Here is a 15,023-nt window from a genome sequence, read left to right as displayed (position 1 = left end):
CCCTTAAAAAAAAAAAAAAAAAAAGATTTTTATATTGAGATTTTACTGAAGCCAAAGCCTTTTTTGTTTAGGTCTTAAACATTGTTATTAAGATAGAAGTCTTCACAGTACGTATGAGAGCAGACTTTCAACAACTGTAATATAATTGTTTCCATACTCAAAATCATGCCAAACAATGATAACTAAAACAGGAATAAAAATGTTAAATTGATTCATAGGAATTTCTGGATATTTGAAGTTTAGAGTTATATTTTGCACCATTTTAAAAATAATATATGCTTATAAAATTGAGGAAAATGATACAATTATAGACAAGTCACCCAAAGATTAATATTTTTTAAATTTTGCCCTAAATTTTTATCCTGGAGAATCATTTTTGTTGCAAAGATATTTCATTAACCAAGAAGGACTTTGTGTTTTAAATTCTGTTTGTTTTATGCTCAACCAATATGACACTTCTGCAGTTATTATAACCAGGGTGGAATCAATACTTTTTTTTGGTTTTTATTATTGGTGAGTGTTTGGGAGGTAGTATGTAATCCCCCCTGCCTTTGTACTCTCTACTCCCCACTCCCATCCACATGAAGAAGAGCTACTATTACATGGCAAACATGAGACTAGTTCATAGCTTGTCAATACACATAAATTCACACACATAGGAATAGTGTGTGACCCATTCTCTGCCCATGTATTATGAGCAATTTTCATGTTAGAAGCTGGTTATTGGAGTTGTCTGCTGCTGTTATTGGTGTTACTGCTAATACTAACATTGGAACCCCTGAATGAGATCTCTGCATGCTATATTTGCTAGCCAGTGGTCCTCAAAAGTTGATTTATAATTCAAAAGTTTTTTTAATTTATTTATTTTTTATCTTTTTAGGGCCTCACCCACAGCTATGGAAGTTCCCAGGCCAGGTGTCTAATTGGAGCTGCAGTGCTGCTGGCCTACGCCATAGCCACAGGAATGCCACATCCGAGCCGCATCTGCAATCTACACCACAGCTCATGGCAACGCTGGATGCTTAACCCACTGAGCGAGGCCAGGGATCAAACCCGCAACCTCATAGTTCCTAGTCTTATTTGTTTCCACTAAGCCATGACAGGAGCTCCATATTTTTCAAAAGTTTTTAAGAATCTCATTTTGAGAGAAAAGATTTTCCTGAAATCACAGTGAACTTGATATTTAATGAAAATTCTTATGATTATAAACCTCGACTTTTAATAAATCACTATATAATAGAAAAAAGCCATTCTAGGTATTGAGGTTTCTAACCATAATAAAAATAGATAATTAATAAAGATCTACTGTATAGCACAGGGAAATCTACTCAATAGTCTGTAATAACCTACATGGGAAAAAAGAATGGGTACATGTATAACTGGTTCACTTTGCTGTACACCTGAAAATAATACAATGTTGTAAGTCAAATATACTTCAATAAAATTTTAAAAAGAAAGAAAAACAATATAAATAATAGCACCATTAGGTTTTAAATTACTCTCTTAGAAATGCCATTTGTGGGGCACTTAAAATCTGTTTTATTACAAGTGTTTGACATTAACGTTTCTATTAGTAAACCTCTTTCTCTTACACAATCATAGGCAACAATCAGAAGGAAAAAACTACAAATATAACACTAGATAAGAACAATTCAGATCCACTTTGTGTAATGCAGTAATCAGTTCTGCCTTATTCATTTTTGCATTTTAATTATTTGAAATATTTTCATCCCCATCACTCTGGGAGGATTCTCAAACTAACTTTGCAGCTAAAGATTTGGATTCAAATCCAGGCTCCACTACTTACTTACTGTGTTGGTTGGGAAATCCATGTTTTCATCCCCAGATGTTTAATGTGCAAAACTGGTTTAAAAGTAGATCCCTCCATCTGATTATTATGAGATGCAAATGCAATCACATATGTAAAGGCTTTAGAAAAGTGAATGTAATTCTTAATGTCATTAATATTAGTATATCTAACACTATTCTAGAAAATGTTAAATTAATAACAAATCTTGGTTTTTCCCTTCATGACTCTTCCTGGCATTAGCTCCGAGAAGCAGCTCTAATATAATTCAGTGCTTCTGCTCTTTGTCTATTGATTCAGCCACATTGACATCTTGTACTTCAGTTTGAGAAGCTGTAGATGATAACAGTTTGTCTTTGAGGTACCCTCATGGACCACAACATTGGATTTCAACTACACTATGCCACGACAATTTTAAAGTACGCAATCCCAAATGCTTCCAGATTTGTTGGAAACACACACAAATTTAAGGTAGACTTTTTAAAGATCGTGTATGTGCATACTACTTAAACGACAACACTGTCAACTGGTTTCAGCCAAGACCCACAAATAAGCAGTGTCAAAACCAGGTCTAGATTTTAGAGAAGTAGAGAATAGCTCTGGGGCTGGTAGCTTTTGCTCAAGTCCTAGTTCTTCCCCCCACTTACCATGTGAACCTGGGCAAGTTACCTAACATCTGTGCTTATCTACCCTCATATATGCCTCAAAGGAGTATTACTAGGATTAAATGAGTACATTTTATATTAATTGTGAGAACAAGAATTCCAGGGGCAATGCACAAAGTATGTGTGTATCCTCCGTAATTTCTGATCTTCAATTAAATATCCCCTCTAGTTCTTTCTTGTAGGTGCTCATAGTGGATTCTTTAAGCAGAGGGACAGAATGAGTTAATACTTATGACTCTGATCTAGTCACACTGTTACATCCTTTCTACATATGTTCCACTGAATATTAGCAAACCCCTTCAGAGATACTAATATTTTCTTGATACAGATTTACAGGATTAGAGCCAGGAGGTAAACCTAGATATTTGCTGTTACTAAGTTCATTCCATTTTCATGACTTTATCTCAGTCATCACACGCAAATTTTGGACATCGCTATTTTTTTTTTTTTTTGGCTTTTTGTCTTTTTGCTATTTCTTTGGGCAGATCCCGCGGCATATGGAGGTTCCCAGGCTAGGGGTCTAATCAGAGCTGTAGCCACCAGCCTACGCCAGAGCCACAGCAACACGGGATCCGAGCCGCATCTGCAACCTACACCACATCTCACTGCAACGCCGGATTATTAACCCACTGAGCAAGGGCAGGGACCGAACCCTCAACCTCATGGTTCCTAGTCGGATTCATTAACCACTGCGCCATGACGGGAACTCCCCGGACATCGCTAATTTTTATAAACATTTGAGTTTCTCAGATCTTAATCCTTCTGTTACCAGACCTGAGAAGTCCCAAATAATATGCTAGCATTGACTTGACCTTGAATTTCTCTGATACCACCACCATCTGAGGAACATCCATGAACTCTTTAAAAATACATTTGCAGGAGTTCCCGTTATGGCACGGTGGTTAACAAATCCGACTAGGAACCGTGAGGTTGCAGGTTCAATCCCTAGCCTTGCTCAGTGGGTTAAGGATCCGGCGTTGCAGTGAGCTGTGGAATAGGTTGCAGACACAGCTTGGATCCCGCGTTGCTGTGGCTCTGGCGTAGGCTAGTGGCTGTAGCTCTGATTCGACCCTTAGTCTGGGAATCTCCATGTGCTGGGGGAGCGGCCCTAGAAAAGGCAAAAAGACAATCAATCAATCAATCAATCAATCAAATAAAAATACATTTGCAGATGTCATACTGTTACCAGAAGTTTCCACGAAGTTCCCACTGTGTGTGTGCATGTACATGTGAGCACAGCCACTTCTCTCACCCATTTGTCTGCTTATATATTTTTTTTCTTTGACTTGAGTAACATGTTATTGTAATGAAAAATTTAAGAGCAGAAGCTTCTATTGCACATATTAAAGTTTTGCCCTCGAGACATCTAACTATCTGGTCGATTTCTTCTATGAGCCTAAGGCTTATGCCAGTACTAAAAATTTGAAAAGAGAAACTGGATGTGAAATATTATGGACTAATGAACTACTTTAAAATGCTGGCTTTAGAAACTAATTATTTGCAGTGTTTAAAATTAATTGACAGTATACTAAGATATTTTTTTTTAATCCTGTGTAGAATAGAAACATGGGTAGATGTTTGACATTGAGATGAGTCCTTTAAATGCATGAGAAGCTCAAAATATAAGATCTAATGTCATGGCACATTTCGTGTATAGTGAAAGCCATTCAGAGAAGCACCTGCTTATTCATAGTTTTATCTGTTATAACAAAGAATAATGCCATACAATTTTTAATCCATTTTTATAACAATGACATTGAAGGAACTACCTCAAAGAATTAGCTTTTTTTAAGTCTAACCGTATCACACTTGAGAATATTTAAAATCTGTCTAATTTAAGCAGAGTAAAACTTATACAGTGATTCTATAATTGCTTATGGATATTGTTTCCAAACAGAAGTTATGAGACACCAAATTCAACAAGAATACCTCTACGGATGCCATTGATAATCAGTCAATAATAATGAGTGTATTGTGCTTATGTAAACTAGGCAAACAGCCAAGATTATTTTTTCAACAATATGTCTGTTATTACTTCATAGGAAAAATTTTGTGTTCTCTAAGGTATCTTGTTTCCTTCTATTAGTTTCATAATAGTCAATATTTAACAAATGTAGATGTGTTAGGTTTTGCAATTCAATAGTAAGAAAATTCTATATTCCCTACTCTCTTGAAGCTTACATTCTTGTAAGAGAGACAGGTGTCAAAGGGACGTCTGTCCCTTTAACACATTTTAAATGAAAACTATGATAAGCATTTTATAAATTTCATAAATATATTTGATGAATAAATTTCATTCTAAAAGATAGTCTTATTGGCCAGGGAAAGTTTCCCTGAGACCTGGAAAAAGGGAAGCAAGAAAGAAATTGTTAAGTTTCATGAAAATAGAGAAATAGAAAGTGGATGACATCATCCTTTCCATTCTACTATGGTGGAAGAATAGAGAGAGAGGAGGTCTAACTGCAGATAAATTGGAATACTGCTTGAAGAACCCTGCCGCAAACATCATCAGTTATTTGTAGCAGTGCTATCTGTTATGCACCCCTATGTAAATGGAGAAGGCGCCTAGAGGGTTATACTCAATATGGGGTTTTAAAGATTCAGATATCAAAATCCTCATTTGTTTGTCAGTGTTGGGGGAAAATCGCCTTCAGGTACTTAATATGGAAAAATTATGTTCTTTCTCCAAATGAGAAAAGATGGACTAATGTGTAATGGGAATGAGATTGTCAGTCCCTTTCTCCTCAAAGATTTTGAAGGGAAGTATGGTAAAACTTGAAAACACCAAGGACTGTGGCACAGCCTCTCATTCCTGAATCATTCTTGGCCCAGGCACTTGCGTGATGCACAGCAAGAATGTAGCAAAGAAGGAAACATTCCACTTATTCATCTCTAGTGCATTTATTTGCCTTTTTTCTCTTAACTGTTTCCACATAAAACTATATGTGTTTCTGGAAAAAATGTAACTCTTTTCTAATCCTAGCAAGAAGAGTTTATGATATATTTAAAGAGATGTCAAGTACAAACACTGTTACTTGTATTATCATTCATATTCCTAGCACTGACATCAGAAAGAACAGTATTATCAAAATGGGCACAATTTAACTGAAAAATATGTGCCAGATTCTGTGCCATGTAGAGAATGCCAGGTTTCCTTGCTCTTTCAAAATATGGGGCAAAAAATTGTTTACAGTAGCAACTTTTTTTGCATGGAAAATCATCTGTCTATGGGGAAAATGAAGGAGAATTTCCTTCAGATGCTTTTTTTAAGCATCTGCTCTTGGGAAATGAATGCAATAGGGGGATGTTGCAGCTAGAGAGAAAAATAATGTATATAAATTGTTTCTTGCCATGTATACCTGAACAAAATGAACTGTGTTAAATTGCTTATGTAAAGTAGGAGGACTGTTTCCATTCATGGATAAGTGGCATTTATAACATTGCTGTTCTAAAGTAGTAAATGAATTCACTGTTGGTTCATGTACCAAACCACTTTTGGTTGGGTCAAATGAACTAGATATTGTACTATTATATGGCTTCTTCACTCTTCAGTTCAAATCAGAACCATAGATAAGACATTATTTTGCTCTGTGAATAACTTGCACAAAATTTTGGCCCAGAGTTCACTTAGTAACAAAAATTGCTTGATCTTTATGACCAGAAGGTCAATAAGATTACAAATATTGCTAATTTTTTCACCAACTCATCCAAATTACTAAAATTTCAGATTATCTTGTCAGAATTACAAGTTTATTAACGTGTGTACTTGGTTAGTTATCCAATAGAATATTAAGTTTTCATACAGTTATTATGTTCAGATCATAGGAATTCAGAGGCAAGCTTTAGGGTTAATGTTCTAATAAGCAGTTGGACTTTTTTTTTTTTGTCTTTTTGCTATTTCTTTGGGCCGCTTCTGTGGCATATGGAGGTTCCCAGGCTAGGGGTCTAATCGGAGCTGTAGTCACCGGCCTACGCCAGAGCCACAGCAACGCGGGATCCGAGCCGCATCTGCAACCTACACCACAGCTCACGGCAACGCCGGATCGTTAACCCACTGAGCAAGGGCAGGGACCGAACCCGCAACCTCATGGTTCCTAGTCGGATTCGCCAACCACTGCGCCACGATGGGAACTCCAGCAGTTGGACTTTTAACGTTTCCAAATGTCATATGATCATGGATTTAAAAAAAAAAAAAAGGTTTAAAAATAGGAGCCAACTTCATTTTACATCAGTGCACTCCCTGAGAATCTTGAGTAGATATTATCACTTGTTATCTTAGAGCAGAAAGAGACTTTTAAAGACCATGAATGCCCTGCCCGTTTTTTTTCCTCAATGTTGCTGTTTATCACTGTCAGATCTCAGCAGCACTAATGGTACTTTGTCATGTATTTGATTGGTGAGGCAAGATTCAATCTTACATTTGCAGAATTCCTTAGTTCTCATTTATTTCGCTGTATTATCTGCTTCTCCTGACACTGAACATGTGACTGATACTTAAGAAGTGTGATTTTTACCACTATAGGTTATTTTTATGTGGCTTAAAGCGTTATATTTATATACAGACCTTCACAGACTTTTAAATTCTCTTTCAAACTACTTAGTTTAAATGATGAATAGTTTAATATTTATTTTCCCTCCTGTGATTCTAACATGGCAAGGACCACTCTAGCCTGAGAACTTAGCTTCATATTAGTCTTATAGGAAACATTCATTAATACTTGTAGGATGACAAAGTCTACCTGTTCTGCATCTCCCAAACAACAGATCTCATTCATTTGAACCCCTGAGAAATGTCTATATACCTCTCCTAAGGTATATGAAGTATTGCATGAATTCCTTCTACAAGTATATGCTTCTTCCCCTTATTCGGTTTTTCTTATTCTCTATCCAAACCAAAGTAGTACTCACCTGAGATTATTGACACTTAACTCTCTGATACTATGTCTTATTTTCTGTGCCTGGTAAAAAACCCCTACCAGACTGACAGCCATATAGTAAATAACCTAAACTTCTTTGAAGAGTCAAACTGAAGAGAGTATAGTAGTGATAGATGAGATGGGCTAGGATAAAATGAGACATCTTGTTATTATAAAGACTGTATCCAGGGATGAAAGCAAAGCAATGAAATTATTGCAACTCTAAAAGTGGAAAATGCTAAGGGTCAAGCATACCATTTGATGAGAGCAGCAATTTCACAATCAATGGAATAGAGTACATGTGATAGAATTCTTTCCCCAGTAGTAGCAATTTGGATGATTACTGTCTTTAATATGTTGGTTTACATTTACCTTTCCTAGCTCAATTTTTAAGTTCAACGTAATAAAGTAATGTTATTGGATAGCAAGGAAGGAGGAGGAAAATAATTGTTTAACTTTAAATAGCAGAGCATCTGTGTGATTCACTTCTAAATTCCTTGCAATCAGGGAAAAATAATTACAGTATTCTCTTCTAAAAATAGTACAATGGTGATTATTAAGCAGATGTATGGCACTTTGTCATTGAGGTTGGACAGTTTCATTTATAAAATAATGTGTTTATTTAACAGCTCTGGATCAAACCGACACCATCTGTGTTACATTAAAAAATCTTATTTGGAACATGCACTGCCTACACTACTGAAACAATTCTTTTGTTTTGGTAACAGCTAGGGAGGTTGTTCTGTGTGATTGGACCCTAGCATTTTACTCTTCATTTACCCTGGGGAAAATCTCATCTCAATAGTTGTGCTTGTTATCCACATGTAATTCACTGAGAGACATACAATATTCTGTGATAAATTATTTAAAACATTCATGTCATGAATACTAAGGTACGTGGGTTATGGACCTCAAGAACTAGAAGGTCCCTTAGACGCAGATTATCTCTAAAACATGGCTAAATCCACAGCCAGCCAGATCCTCTGGGTTCAGACTCTGAGCTGAATATTTGATTGCTATGTAAATTGAAGAGGTTATTTAAACTCTCTGTGCTTCAACTTATCTTCCTTTAAATTAGGTGTAATAATAATATTTACCTTCATAGAATTGAAATAAGGATTAAACACTGATACATGGAAAATACCTGTAACATTGTATATAAGCAATATGAAACATTGACTATTATTTAATAACATTTAATAATTGAACTAATAACTAACTTCTTCAGTTTATACAAGATAAAGAAAGATTGATGCTTTGAAAGGCATTGATGACTAATATAAAACAAGTTTAGAATTGATCAACTGAGTTTAAATTCAATTCCTCCCTTTCCTAGCTCTGTGGCTACATGGCTTTTGTACTGCAAATGTTACCATATGTAAAATAAGGGAAAAATACTATATTCTTAAGAAATGATTCGTGGATTGTTTCAAGAAGACATTTAAGGTTTTCTTATTTTTGTTTTTCTGGATATTTTCAATGTTATATAGGATTTTCTCTATGACTCAAGAAGAGAGATTTCTGTTTTTCACTTTCAGATGTTTCTGTTTGTTTTGGTTGTTATTTATTACTTGCAGAGTGATGTGAAAATGCATAGTGTCTTTTCCTAACTAGTGGGCTTTATCACATTTTTCTTTGGGCGTAAAGTATTGCCACTTTTGTAAATAGTCAACAGATACTTGGAAACAGATTGTGTCCTAATTTCTTTTTCAAGATACAGAACTTAGTATACACTATTGGCTGTTTAGTTGTTCTTTAGATCTGTTGGTCCTTCTTTTTATTTCTTTAATTTTTAGGGATGGAGAGACAAGATATCATGTGTTTGTCCTTTTTACCCTATAACTTATAACAAAAAAATATCCTCCTTCAATTTGTATAGTATTTTGTGGCCTGACAATGTTTGCCTGATAAAAAATTTCAATCCTGGCTTTCTTTTTGTGTAATTTTTTGTTGTACATTGACATCCTGGTTTTCGCTCTTCTAAATTATATTGCATAAGGTGTATTTCTTAGAACCTATGGTTGAGTTTTATTTTGGAACAACAGATAGGAAAGTCTTTTATTTATTGCGTGATAGTTATATATGATCTTAGTTCCAGCATGTTATTTTATTTGTTATAGTATATTTTATTTAGATTTTTATTTTTCTATTTATGAATGCAATTTTATTCTAATGCTAAACTTTGTCACTGTAATTTTATAGAACTATATGTAATATTGTTAATCTCCTATTTTTACTAGTCTCTTCTTATCTGAACATTGATAAAAATTAGTGTATTTCTCCTTCTTTGCCCTTTTTCTTTTCTATCATAATTTTAATCAATTTCATTAGCCTTCTTAGAATGCACATTTGTAATGGTGAATATAATTATACATCTATTAACTGCTTATTAACTTTTATGATGTATTTTCACTTCAGTTACTTTAGTGGACCAACTTTCTTTTCACCTTGCTTTCCCACTCTATCATTTTTTTTTGCTCTGCCATTTCTAAAGTACCAGTGAATAAAACATTTACAGTTTGTTCTGAAACCCTAGACCCCAGATTTCTTTTAATTATAGTGGTGCAGTTAAAAGGATTTAATGTTCTCCTTAGAGTTGTTAACTTTAGCAAATAAGAGTAGAGGATATCCACTTACATTTGAGCTTAAAATAAATATAGAACTTTTTTTTTTTTAGTATATGTATGTTTAATGAAGTATTAAGGATATTAGGTATCCCTTATTTTAGCTAGAAACCCTAAGCAGAGTCCTTTTGCCTAAGAGATGTGTGCCTGGTAACTTCAACCCTGGGTCATCCATGTAAAAACACTTTTCTTGTTTTTCTTTGAGAACTTCATAGATGCTGTATCAATGTCTTCTAACATCTGAATGAGGCCAGATACTGCAGATAATCTGAGCCCAATCAGCTTTTCCCTTTTTTACATGAGTTTTAATATGTTGGCCTTTCCACACAAAGGACCTTTTATTGATTGTATATACTTTTGCTAGGATTTGTTTTCTTGACCATTCTGCATCATTTATATGTAGAACAAAATATACCATCTTTTAGTTTTAGAAATCCTGTTTTCATTTTTGAAATTTTTTCTTTTATTATATTTTCTATAATTTTCTTCTGTTTTGTTTCTTTGTCTTCTTTAGAGAGATCAACCAAGCTTATAATTAATTTTCTTCAATTATTTTCTATATCTTTTATTTTTTATTTTTTAAACTTGCAACTAATTAATTAATTTCATTTATTTATTTTTGCTTTTTAGGGCTGCACCATGGCATATGGAGGTTCCCAGGCTAGGGGTTGAATTGGCGCTACAGCTGTTGGCCTAAGCCACAGCCACAGCAACATGGGATCTGAGCTGTGTCTGGGACATATCACACAGCTCATGGCAGTGCCAGATCTCTGACCCAAAGAGTGAGGCCAGGGATTGAACCCGCATCCTCATGGATACTAGTTGGATTCATTTCCACTGTGCCACAATGGGAACTCTTGTAAACTCATTTTAAATATTTCCGCTTTCCTATTATTTTTAAGTTTTTGTACCCTTTATTTCTTTTCTTTTCATTCTTTTCTTTTCTTTTTTTTTTTTAGGGCCACACCCATGGCCCATGGCAGTTCCCAGGCTAGGGGCCGAATCAGGGCCTATGCCATAGCCACAACAATGCCAAATCTGAGCCACATCTTCGACCTATACTATGGCTCATGGCAACACTGTATCCTTAACTCACTGAGCAAGGCAGGGATCGAACCTGCAACCTCATGGTTCCTGGTCAGATTTGTTTCCACTGTGCCGTGACAGGAACTCCCCTTTATTTATTTATTTATTTATTTATTTTTCTCTTTTTGCCCTTTCTTGGGCCGCTCCCATGGCATATGGAGGTTCCCAGGCTAGGGGTCGAATCAGAGCTGTAGCCACTGGCCTATGCCAGAGCCACAGCAATGTGGGATCCAAGCCGTATCTGCAACCTACACCACAGGTCACAGCAACGCCAGATCCTTAACCCACTGAGCAAGGCCAGGGGTCGAACCCACAACCCCATGGTTCCTAGTCAGACTTGTTAACCACTGAGCCATGATAGAAACTCCCCTCTTTATTTCTTAATGTTATTTTAGCATCTACATTTTTCCTGTGCTATTTTCAGATTCACTTATTTCTATGATATTTTTATATTTTCTTCCATTTTTTATTGAATCCTGCCTCCTTCAGCTCAATTTTTAAGTCTCTCCTGATTTTTCTGTTATTTATTCCCTGAACTCTTGGTCTTTTGCTTAGTGTCCTTGATTCACTGAAGGAATTACTATTTTTACTCAATGGTGAAAATAAATGGTCACAATATTTTTCTGCATTCTAGTTGGGAATCTTTCAGTTTCTGTAAAAGATCCCCCTGTTCTTTTACTCCTTTTTTAAACAATATCTTTGTACATATCTTATTCAAGATTTTTAGGAGCCCTGTGGAGCAGCAGGTTAAATATATGGTGTTGTCACTGCTGTGATGCTCATTTGATCCCTGGCCCAGGAACTTCCACATGCCATGGGCACAGCCAAAAAAAAAAAAGATTTTAAAAATTATACATCACTGTAATTTTCATGAATATTAAAGGAAGGATATTTTCGTGAAGCAATTATATTTCGGGTAGGGAGTTAAGACTGGATTCAAAGCTAATAGTAATTTTTATTATAATACTGGTTTTCTACCTTATAAATTCAATTTTCCTTCTCCCCAGCCAGTGAGTTAACTTTATCAGGTTTTTCCCATTTTTTGTTATTTTATTGCTTTTTGCTTACTTTTTAAAGCAAGGATCCCTTTTCTTCTATAATCACTGTGAAAAACTTGTTGACTCATTTCTGCAAAGATGAACTTATGAGTTAATTCACTAATTAGTCTTCCTTCCTCAGTTTCTCAGACCTGAACTAAACTCAGTACTCTTCTACCACCAGCAACTAGTCCTGTTCCCATTGTTTAAAAAGTGATTTCTGAGTTTGCCACTCCTGCAGTGGCTCTCACCTTGAAGAAGTTCACTTTTTCTTCCTTTCTAAGACTTTCCTTGCTTAGTTCACACTCCTTGGTATATTGTCTTCTTCCTAAATCTTTCCCCACTTGATCCCTGTTGCTTGGACACATATTATCTATGAGAGGAAAATGGTTGGGTTATCAAATGTTTCCCAGGTTTCCCAAAATATGAAATTACTTTTTTTTTGTTGTTTCTTTGTTCTCATGTTGCTTTTTGGATGACTTCTTAGAAATTTTGACTTTTGGCCAAATGTTTAAACCTGTATTTTCACTGTTGTACCTGTTAGCACAAGCTCATTCATTGTAGAAAGATAATCACTAACTTAATGAGATTTGTCTTAAAAAATAAGAGGTTTTTTCTTTGTTTAAAAAACAAATGGATTAATGTCAAGAAAGATGCATAAGGAGTTCCTGTTGTGGCTCAGTGGAAGTGAATCCAACTAGGAACCATGAGGTTGCGGGTTCAATCCCTGGCCTCGCTCAGTGAGTTAAGGATCCGGCGTTGCCGTGAGCTGTGGTGTAGGTTGCAAATGTGGCTCAGATCTGGCATTGTTGTGGCTCTGGCGCATAGGCTGATGGCTGCAGTTGCAATTTGGCCCCTAGCCTGGGAACCTCCATATGCCATGGGTGCAGCCCTAAAAAGCTAAAAAAAATAAATAAATAAAGATGCATAAGAAAATATTCATGCGTAAAGCTGAAGGTTATTTTTTTCTTGAATAAAAAAATAATCAAATTATCTAAATCAAAAATTTGGAAACTACTCAGGAAAATTTAGATTTTGAAGAACTTTTCTGTATCCAATTAGTATTTCTGCTGTATTTCCTGATTTCAAAGAAACGTTTTTATTTTTTTAGCTTGAATAGCATTTATAATTGATTATTGAAATTCACTAGGATTATTAACCATGATATAACTTATTTCATGATAAATCCATCTAGTGATCTGTATTCCATAGTATGTCGTAAGATGTGCTTTTTGGACCTATTTCTATGCTAGGTTGCTTGGCAGAAAAACTTAAAGGTAAATTCACAGACTATCCTACATGTAAAAATTAGGGAACAGAATAATGCTTACTATAAATTTTCATACTCACTAGTTGACATAACACCTAGTGCACCAGAGTGGAAAAAAATGTTATTTTACATTGTTTTTTCAGCTTCTGTAGAATCTTGATGGATAATATTAATGCTCATGAGTGTCAAAGTTTTAGGCAATGGGATTATAATAAGACATATCAAGCTAGTTTAGTAAAGTAAGGTCAGGGTGAACTCTTCTCAAATGAAATTAGATAAATGTTTCACAATTAAAATCCATTGCCTAATACTGAATTTTTTTCTTATATAAAATCTGTAAACTAAACATTTGTAATCAAATTTACAAATCTAAACGCTGAGATATTTTTAATTTAAAATTTTAATTTCTGTCTGTGCTCTATACTCTACTGCATCAACAACTTTGGGATTCTTCACCCACAACCACCACCGTAAGCTTAGGTATTCAGTGACACTAAAGGGTTTATTATTGCAAGGAGCAGTGCCTTAGACTGTCAAAATAAATTTAAAGGGAATAATACCATTGTCAGCATTTAATATCAAGGGTAAAGAAGTAAACTGGGCCAAGCCCTTATTAGTCTTTAAGCCTAAAGAATGTGATTATTAGCTAATTAGCAGACTAGCTTACTTCTAGTCTTAAACTAATGTTTGCTTGATAGATAAGATGTTTGCTTCAAAACAGGAATAGGTTTAAATTTTATCAACACATTAATTGAAAAAGCAGTGCCATTATGGCTTCTATTAGACTCAATTTAATTGAAAAATGTAGAAATAGAAATATAATTCCTATACTCTATGGGGTTAGTCCCAGTGTCCAGACTTTTGAGGGAATATGGTATTTTGGGATTGAGCATTTGTCTAATATATTGTTGTGAAGTGGCCAACCACCTTCTGTTTACATTTTTACATCCAGATGATGGTTGATACGTGATTTAAGATGAATAGGGGAGGGGCTATCATCAAAGATTCTTAGTCATAATGAAGGAGCATGGACACCCAGGATTTCCTAGAGCATAGTTTTATCTTAAAGATGATCTGTCACTATGATTTTATTTTCACTTGTGGAAGAGATTGCCAGCCTTTAAGAAATTCTTCATTGACCTAATTATATCAACATTATTATCAACTCTACCACAGTTTGTTTGGAGGCCACTTCTAGAAGATGTAAAATCTTCTTACTGACCTTTTCACTAAGTTATGACCCATTTCATTCCATAAGTGCTGACAAATTAATAATCATAGCTCATTTTGGAGTAGAACTCTGTTGCAATATGTTTATGATTTTTTTTAATTTAGGAGCCCTTATTGGTACAATGAAAAGATGATAAAATGTCATAAATATTGTATTACTTAAAACAGGCTATAAAATAGGACATAACTATTATCTAACATATTATGAAATGTAAATATTTAAACAATTTAATTTATGTGATACAGTTGGAAAAGTTCATATGGAGAACAAATGTTTCTTATCCTGCAGCCAAACAGTTATAAGCTTCCTTGGATATGATTTAACATAAAAACAAACAATAGCATTCACAAAAAACATAACAGCAAAATAGTAAATTGGTAAAACCAA

The sequence above is a fragment of the Phacochoerus africanus genome, chromosome 1 (assembly GCF_016906955.1).
Source record: "Phacochoerus africanus isolate WHEZ1 chromosome 1, ROS_Pafr_v1, whole genome shotgun sequence".
NCBI classification, from domain to species: Eukaryota; Metazoa; Chordata; class Mammalia; order Artiodactyla; family Suidae; genus Phacochoerus; species Phacochoerus africanus.
This window is presented reverse-complemented; position numbering follows the sequence as displayed.